Genomic DNA, 9,713 nt, shown 5'->3' on the forward strand with positions numbered 1-9,713 from the left:
GGGCCCTGAACTTGGCCCTTCTCAGCGTCACTGTCCCCTTGGGACCATCGGGGCTCCCTCCACGCTGAGGTTTGTCCCGCAATGGGCAACACGAGGCTCTGATCCTGCCCAGGGAGCTGCAAGGTAAATAATGCCGATGAAGTGATTATGCTAGAGGCAGCAGGGCTTGCCTGTTTAATTGTATATAAAATTAGATGTTAGACCTGGTATAGAAGCCTGCATTTTGTAATAAGGATAGAAACTAATCAGTTTAAAGATGAGCACGGTCCTTAAAGCATGGTTAGATCCCATTTACTCCATTGAACAGAACGGGTGGATGGCTCATGTTGTAAAATGGTTTTATAAAACGTAGCGAACTGTACAATGACGTGTTTTATTTGCCTCCTGTGGTTTAGATTCATATTTTGCTTTAGCATAAGTTAAACAAAATTAAGACTATGATTATGCTAAGAGGATGTAGCCAGTAAAGTAAAGATAGAAAATGTTGAACTCCTCGAAGTCATAAAGTATTATCAACTGTGCAATTAGTAAAGACTGAACATATACACTGAAGTCTATTAAGTCATAAATGAATGAGAAAAATGTTGTGCTTGGCAATTTGGTGTGTATATTTGTCTTAATTATTTTAAATTAATTGCTCTTGGCTACCATAATTAGAAAATTTAAGATTTCAGTAAGGTATGGCATAAACCCCCTCCCATAAAATGAATCTAGTTATATAGCCCAATCGGATTTTTAATTATGTAGGCTACTCTTGTACGACGTAAGGACTGTTCCAGTGCAGCAGCTTACCCAGAGGCTGCGGACACCGTGGGGCCAGCGTCAGGAACCGTCTTCTTGGTGGGGGTTTCAAGGTGCTACAACTAGCCAAGGGTAGGAACGAAATGAAGCAAAACCAAGCATTTCAGAAAAGCCAACATGTTTGTTTGTTGGTTTCTGATGTTTTGTAAGTTAAGAGTTTCTGTTTCCCGTTCTGAAATGTGTTTTGGAGATTAGTGGCGTTTCGTTTCCTTTTAAGAATAAAGATGGCTAAAACCCTAAGACAGATATCAGAAGGTATGCCCTTTTCCCCAGGTTTCCATTTTGCTAACAAGAAAAGAAGGGAAACCTGTGTTTTTGAGGAGTTTCTTTCAAAGCCCCGGGTGCGGAAAGCAGTTATTTGCCCTGTTCTAATTGAGCCATTCCCAGTCAAGGTTAGCGTGTCCCAATAGCCTTACCAAGATGACAACAGGGACAACTGGAAAGTAGATGAGCAGAGAAACTCTCACCAGAGAAATCAAACAGTACAAAAAACCCTTTATATGTTCTGCATCTGCAAGAGACAAGTTCCTCCAGGACTCTAATCTCCATCACTAATATTATTATTAAATATTTATGTGCCACCCTAAGTTTGCATGACACTTTAGAGAGATAAAAGATGCTCTCTTTGCACTGAAGATCTTACAGCCTACGTCAGACAAAGAAAAAAAGCAAAGTTAGCAGAAGGAAGATATGATGAAGATTAAGAAATGGATCTAAGGCTGGTGACCCAAAAGCATTTTTAATTTGTGGCAGAGCATGGGGCCAGGGCTGAGGAAAGCTGGCGGCTTCGGGGCCCGTTTTGCTTTCAGTAGCCAGCCAACTGCTTTTCCAACTCATGTGGTCATGTGGGCTATTTCACCACGGCTTTGACCCAAACAAAGGAAACACCGGCATCCTGTAACCCCTCGAAAAAATACAGATTTTATCCGACTTGTCTGAGGAATAGAGACGCTGAGGCATCACGCGGGGGAAGCAGCATCACTTACCCGACACAATGGGCAGGATGGTTAAGTGCAGTCTAAGGCATAGAGCAATATATCGACACACGCGTGCACGCACACATACATACATATGCACACATATATATGTATACACACATACACACGCTCCTAGCAATTCAATTAGATTAATCTGCCTTGGCTATTCCATTATTTTACTGTAGTCCTTGTATAGTACTTAAAAATCAGGTTAAGCGTTCTGCATTAGATACACAAACAATGCTGCTTTACCTCCACATGGATGTTGTGAGACTTTAATTAATGTTTGTAAAGTGCTTTCAGATCCCCAGAAGAAAGGCACTATAGAAGTGTGAAGTCTGATTATTTCACAGCATACAAAAGTAGAGGTGAAAAGAAATATTCTCCTCCTTACACATAAAACTACTGATCTCAACTCCTGCATTTAAAAAACCAAGATGTTAAGAAAGAAAAGAATTCTGACCATGAACCTACTTCAGGCTTCCCCTTTGCCTTTTTCATCTGATTTCTGGTTGAGTGAAATAATAAACTATTGTATTGCTGTAAACTCTTTGTAAGTAGATTTGACTAAGACAACAGAGTTCAGTGCCAGCAGCTACTCTGATCATTCTTTTAAATGGAAATTTACCGTCTGCTGCATCACATGGAAAAAATATAGAACTATTTTTCACAGCTTGTTCACTGAACAGATTATTGGAGGGAAGAAAAAATAAAAAGGCTTCATTTTCTACAGATCCCAAATCTCAGCGTAGAAAGTCTTGGCAATTTCCTTTTGAGAGGAGACAGATTTCACTTTCACATTGACTTAACAATGAGAAGTGCGTCCAAAATGAGGGCCTGATTCTGAACAGTTACATGGTTGGCCATGGCTGATTCAACAGCTTATCTCTGGGAGCAAAATCACTCACATCCGTAAGTCTATGTGGGATCTGGTCCTAATATAGAACCAGTTCTTGATGTCATAAAATCTTTTTTAACAGCATCTTGTGTTACATTTAATTTATTTCACATGGCCTCATAAAATAAGATAAAAGCTTATAAGTCTAAAAGTCATATAAAGAGGGTGGAAAAAAAAAAAAAAAAGAAGTCCTACCATGTATTCATGTTTATTAAGTATTATCTTCATGCAACGTATAGAGTTTTAACTCCAGAATTTCTAGATTTTTTTTCTAATCCTAATAGCAGTCAGCAAGAGCTGGCAGTGTGTAATATAAACAGATTACAACACACAGGGTTTCTGGAGAAGAAAATCCTTCCCAAACTCTCTCCCAGAGGGATCCTCCCTTTTCGGCTTGTCCTGGCACAGGGGTAAGTGGGTTGAGGGATGCGAGGCAAGAGGCGAATCTCAATCAGCGTTTGGGGTGTGCGCCCCTCTGTGCTCCTCCAGGCTGGCCATGGGGCAACTAAATGCCAAATCGGGGGGGGGGAACTTCTAATTCACAGTATGGGTCCTTTACTTGTCCAAGTGTGTAATAGAAATCTTTATAGAAGTGCCAACAGCATCTCAGAGCATGTCAGTAACATCACAGGGCTACTGGTATGATTACTTATTTGCCAATAAGAATAAAAAGTTTAAAAAACAAACAAACAAAACACAAAGCAAACAACCACCACCAAAAACCAAACCAAACCAAACCAAACCACAACAACAAAATACCAAAACCAACCCAGCGCCCTGGCTGTGGTGCCCAGTAGTGGGCCATCCCAGCCCATCTCTGTTTAAGGAACAATACAATTAAATTAAACAGTACTCCCTGAAAATAAAATGAACAGTTTCCAAACAAATATGAGGCCTTGGTACTTATGTTTAAAATGTTCTTTAAGGTTCAGGCCCCTTTCGGAACCAGCCGCAGAGCCATCTCCTTTCCCCGGGAGGCAGAAGCCAGAGGGCTGAGCAAACACCACGCTGCCTACCCACGCCCTGGAACAGAAAAAAGTTACTTTTGATGAAGTACAGGGACTCCTGAGGACAACTTTCAGTAGAGAGAAACTTTTAAGCACAATCCAACACAACTGTCAATAAATAGCTTCAAGATAATCGCACGTACCTCGTTGGTAGGCAGTGGTCTAACCCAGGCAGAGATGCTTTTAGAACATGGCTGTTCTCACCAGCCCTTGATGTTTTTCTTGCGATCCAAGCAACATCCACGTTGAAAAACCTACGCCACAGCTGTCAGGGCTTCTCTCCAGCAGATAATTGAATTCCAACTCTATTGCCATTGTGACAAGTGAGCTGGAGTTTAGTGATACCATCTCTGCCAACCAAAAAAGGAGAGCCATCAGCTGCACGTCGTTAATGGCTCTGCTGCAAGAAGAGGTGCCTGCGGTACTTGGAGACACCTGACAGCGAGACGAGTGCGTCTCGAGGGGCATTGCGGTGGGCTCCATGTGCTCAGGCAGGCCTGGCAAGAGTGGAGAGTCAACAAGTTTAAAGGACTTTCAAGATCTCTTCCAAGCCGGAGAAAGGCAGGGTTTAGCTTGGATGGGCACAGGGTAGGGGGTTGCTAAATACATATGATGAAGCCATTGGCATTTTCTCTTGTGGATTGCCCTCTCAAGTTGTTCTTCTAGGTAAAGAGTTTATTTTTTTTCCTCTCCTACAACACGCACATCCTATGTTTCTTCATATATGTCTGTTTTCCTTAGAATATAGCTTTCAAACTGAGCTTATCCATTAAAAATCAGACTGCACATCAGTTAGGACCTACTTAACTCTCTAATAACTGCTTTTCCATAGCTGTTTTGCTTCATGTGTATATTCCAGGCTAGTTATTGAACTATCAGCATCAGCAGCTGGGTGGGGAGCTCTGAGGCTTGACAGCACCTAAACGCTGGGTGTAGAGACTTAAAAATGTGAGTAAATAGGTTGGCCCCTTTCTAGATCTCAGCCTAGACCCTCGAAGGCTGAGTTTATTCATCACCCTATGTGCTTTGCTTGCAGCACTGGCTTCCCTGCTTGTCAACACGCCGAATTCTGAATTCTCAGTGCAAAGGAAGCCTTTCATGGTTTGGCATCCTCTTATATGCTTATGCTTCTCAAGATACATTCTCTAGCCAAGTCTTTAAGTTCTTACATTAGTCCCCAAGCCCAGACATCAATCTGTTGCTGATCAGGTCTTTTCACATCATGCTGCTTTTATCTGGAATGCTGTTTTTGATGCTTCCAGGGAAGCTCTGGCTGATGTTTTTAAGAATGTGGTTAATTTTTTTTCCTTTTTGTTTAAAATGACACTTGAGCACAGCTATTTCTTTTAACCTTTTGCTTTTACTGTAAGACTTTAGCAAGAAATTTGCCTTATAAATGCTATTATACCAGGAAGGTCCTGATTTGCATCTTTGTCCTTGGATAGTGTAGAGGCAGCACAGGGGTCCACAAACGGAGAGAGATTGATTTTTTTTTTTCCTTTTATAGTCTACAATAAAAAGTTTCTTTAAAGGGGAAGAAAAGAGAGGCACATGCTTAATATCGAAGAAAAGCCTGCTTGTGCTTGATACATCAGAGAAGCAGTTCAAGAACACTCCATCCTCCTGCAACTATTTCCCGCACTTGTGCCAAGGTTAGGGAAACCTTGGCTTAGCTGCTGTCTGAATAACACGGGCTGGTATCAGTCTGAACAAGTTCAGCTGACTGCTTAGAAGATTTTCGTCTTTATTCTTCCTCCTGTTGTCTCCCCACTTGGGCAAACAGAAATCACCTTTGTCTTTGGGGGAGGCCTCGGCCTGAAAGCGCCCAACAAAGAGAATTCCCTGCGAGATGCTGGCGGGGGGTCAAGGTCCCTCCATTGAGTCCCGGCCACGTGCTGGTGATCAGCCGGCTCTCATGAAAACAGCACTGGAGATCAGCGTGGTCTGGGACCAGGTGGGGCAGAAAACACAACAGCACAGCCTGATAAATTACTGAAAAATTAGAAAAACAACAACAACACGGCAAGAAAGATCCACCCAGCCATATGTAAACTCCCATTTTTTCACAAGAAACAAAGTGGCAGAATGAAGTATGACAAACTTTACCTTATATTTCATTTGACTTTAAATGAAAAACACTGCTGGCCAAAACAAGCCTTGGATGCCCATTGTTTTTGTGCACACAGCTCCTGATGTGCAAACCAGGAGAGGAGCAGCGCTGTGACGTGAACACACCGAGAGGTGATCCCTGCTTAACCAGAGACAACAACTGAAGTTTAAATTTAAACTTTCAAAATTAAATTTAAAAAAACAACCCCAAACACAAAACTAACAGATAGATCTGGAGTGTCTCATGCAGAAATGGCTTGGGCCAGATCATTACACTGTGGAGTAGATGCTCAAATGGGCTTTGCCAGAGTTATGACTGTTCTTATCCCCCAGCATTTGTGCAGAGACAACAATGCTTTCTTCTGAATGCTTTCTGTGTATCTTATAGAGAGAACCACCTGGGTAAACCTGACGTGCTGGTTCATGGAGAATAAGACAAAAATACAGCAAATTCCTCCTCTAATGGTTGTCTTCTGTGTAATAAGGATCATGCCAATCGCAGCTTTCTCTCCCAGGACTGTGGCCTGGGCTTCAATGAAAGACCTGCAATCATTTAGAGATGGGAAACGGAGAACACAGGGATGGGGAGGAGCTTGAGCCCTTCAGCAGATAACGGAGAGCGTCTCCTTGTCCTGTCTCCTCCCATGGGGAAGCTGCTGAAGACACATTACCATGGCTACCTTCCTCGGCAGACAACTCTTTTTCCCAATATTTTGTGGCAGCAGAAGGGACCGTAGAATCACAGAAGGGTTTGGGTTGGAAGGGACCTTCCAAAGCCATTCAGTCCGACCCCTGTCCCCATCTTTGCTATAAGCCCAAGGTCTCCCAGTTAAAGCTTTATTTTTCTTCTCTCTTCCATGAGGAGATGGCAACGGCGGTTCCTGCTGGCCAGCCCATGTCTTCCCGCCATGCCTGCACCCCCAAAAGAGCCAGAGGATGGGGGAAGAGCAGAGGTTTAGTGGGGGGAGTGGGGTGCACTTAGCGATTGTCACATCTATTTTATGATACCTGCTGGGTTCCTCCCAACACCGCCCAACTCATCTGCAAAGAGGGGTCATAAACCCCCCCTGTGTCCCCTAAGGCGGCAGGTGGGGACACGGGAGATTCCCCCCACACCCAGAGACCTCATCAAACACACACTCATTGCAGGATTGCTCTAAAATTGCTCATTTCTAGGTCAATTATTGACTCGAATCACGTTAAAGTTTAACATAAATATGCTCCTATATCACCTGTACATATATTACGATAATTATATGGTTACAAAATTCTTTTAAAATGCTAAGGAAACTAGCTACTGCTGGCAAGGAAAGGCTCACGGCTCTGAAGCCCATGCAAAGAAATACAAAGATTCCCATTACCTTTGCATCAGCTTCAAAAGGAAAAATCTATTTAGATTATTAAACACGCCTACAAATTAATTACTCTCCGATTAAAAACTTTGCTTCCTACAAATGTTTCCTCTAAGCTTATCAGAGATGAATGGAGATAGAGGGTGAGCAGAGAAAGGGAAAGCATCGTATCATCAGCAGCTTGAAAAGCTACAAAAAACATGTGAATAATCTTAAAAGAGAAAAAAACCCAACAAACCAACAATGCTAACTTTTTCACATTTTAGCAAACTTTTCAATTAGGATTTCTTCCTGGCTATTTAAATATGCTTAAAGTAATGATTTTCTGTAATTTGTCTTTTTCCTTTGGAAACATACCGTGCTATTGTCAGCTTTGAAAAAGAAGCAATTTTCTGACTTTTGAGATTGAGCAGGTCATGGAAAAATTACTACTGTGGGAACCTATAATTAAATAGAAAATGCAGCTGCACTTACGAAAAACTAAAATTAAGTTTATTCTATTAATACTTGATTCTAGAATGGTATTTGACTCTTTGGACCCAGGTCTGAGCTGGGTGTTCCTTACCTGCAGAACATCCCCAGCAGCACAGGGACTTGCACGAGCAGACATGATATAATACGTGCAAACATATCACCAGTTATTCACCATTCATCTAAATCAGATTCCATATAGCACGATAGTCATTTACACCTGGAGTCCCTTTCTTTCCTCTTTTCCTCGTAGTGGCACTTCATGTTGGGTGTGTGGTTTTGGTTTTGTTTTTGAAGGAACTCAGTTAAAATAAATCCACATAAAATCAGTCATGTTGATTATAAATTTAACTAGAAAAAAAGAGGTGCAGAAAGGGACTTTTGAAGAAAATTATGCAGTATATCTGAAGTAAATAAAGATCTCTTCCCAGGATTTGACCAGGCATGAAATGGAGACAAGATTCTACATGACACCATGATACAAACCCAGGCTTCACGTGTATGTAAAGATCATTTATCATAGTTGCTGACTGAATGTTTAGAGAGTACCAGGTATAAATTTTGAATTAAATTCTAAATTAAAATATTGAAAAGATATTTTGGTGATCCACAATAAATTTTAAATGACCTAAAATATGTAAGGTTAACAAAAACCTCATTGAGCAAATAAGGTACAGGTGCGCTGACTAACCATTCATGAGACTTGTTCTGATGTCTGATGATAAAAAATACTTGCAGAGAAATCTTAAAAGAACTATATAAAATTAAAAGCAGGACAAATCAGCCTAGAATAACAATATTATTTTTACTTAACAATAATAATAAAAATAACATTGTTTAAATAATTGCATTTAGGATTACTACCTCTCATGATTTTCTAGGATAATAAAAGGTAAGATTCCACAACCCGTCCTTATTGCAGGACATTATAGAAATTACTAAATGCAAATACTCTTCTATACACAACGCAATAATTTGTAAAACTGTATTTCCTTTAAGCCAGCACTAATTCACTAAGTTTAGGGGTTGTTTTTTTCTTTTAATAAACAGGAAGAAAATTTTCAATCCTCTTTTCGTCAGTCATTTTCACATACCCAGCTTTCTGTGCTATTATAAAGAATATATTATTATATATTCTAAAGAGTATAACTAAACCCATATAGTTTGTCTATAGCCATTTAGAACATATAAGCTGAAATCCTTTCTTCACGTGCAAAAATCAACCTCACTATTTTTAATACCCTTATGTATTATATCTAATACAGCTCTCCATAACTACTGTGAGAATGAAAACAGCACATCAAAAATGGTTAAAAAAATAGTGTAGAAACATTGTACACAACCCAGAATATTTTTCCCCCCTTTCAGAAACAACTTGTGCGCAACAGCATCTTCACAAAGAAAAACCACGAGATCGTCATGTACACTGCTTGACTAAGATGCCCAGAAGTGAAACAGCAATCTTTGGATTATTTTGATGTCCCACCTATGCCTTGCTTTCACTCGCCTGCCTCTTTGGTCAGTGGCATGGTTTTTGGTTTCATTTCTTTGTTTTTTTCGCTCCATGCCGTGGAGCTGGATTTCTATTTTCCAGCTGCTTATATTCCACGGAGGAAAGGAAAACTGATCCATGAAGTGCCTTATTTGCATAAAGCGCAGAAACATCTGTCACAAGATTCTTGGTGGTGGATTGGAGCATCAGGAGATACTGTGCTGATCTTGATATAATATTGAATTCTTTTTCTGTCAATAGACTAAGGGTATTTCAGGAGGCACAGAAAAGAGAGGATTTGCTCAGACATATTCTTACTATCACTTGATACGAGTGATGGGTTACATGCCGCCTCACAGAAACACTCACAAACAGGCTCTGCCCCAAGATCAGCGAATGCCCCATTTCATCTGAAATCAGTTCTTTGCACATACAGACCTTTTAAAGGTACACGACGATTTAATCGGCGTCCTGCCGTTGCCTACAATGCACAGTAGCTTTTTTCGGTTAAACTTTCCGCAATGAATGATCCATGGTAGCAGGGCTAATATTGGAAAGCGTTCAATCTGCAGTGCTGGTTTGAGTTTTGATTTTGGTTTATGGAAT

The 9,713-nt window shown here is 40.8% G+C and overlaps 1 long non-coding RNA gene across 1 annotated transcript; it reads right to left on the reverse strand.

Annotated features, from left to right (window-relative positions):
* Positions 1–3,337: 3,337 nt before the first annotated feature.
* LOC309441705 lies at positions 3,338–9,171 on the reverse strand. Its single transcript, XR_014184453.1, has 3 exons — positions 9,102–9,171; positions 3,827–4,033; positions 3,338–3,699 (listed from the first exon to the last, which is right to left on the reverse strand). It is a non-coding gene; the product is annotated as an uncharacterized lncRNA (long non-coding RNA).
* Between the last annotated feature and the right edge of the window lie 542 nt (positions 9,172–9,713).

This window comes from Streptopelia decaocto (assembly GCF_964273445.1).
Source record: "Streptopelia decaocto genome assembly, chromosome: 6".
Lineage (NCBI taxonomy): Eukaryota > Metazoa > Chordata > Aves > Columbiformes > Columbidae > Streptopelia > Streptopelia decaocto.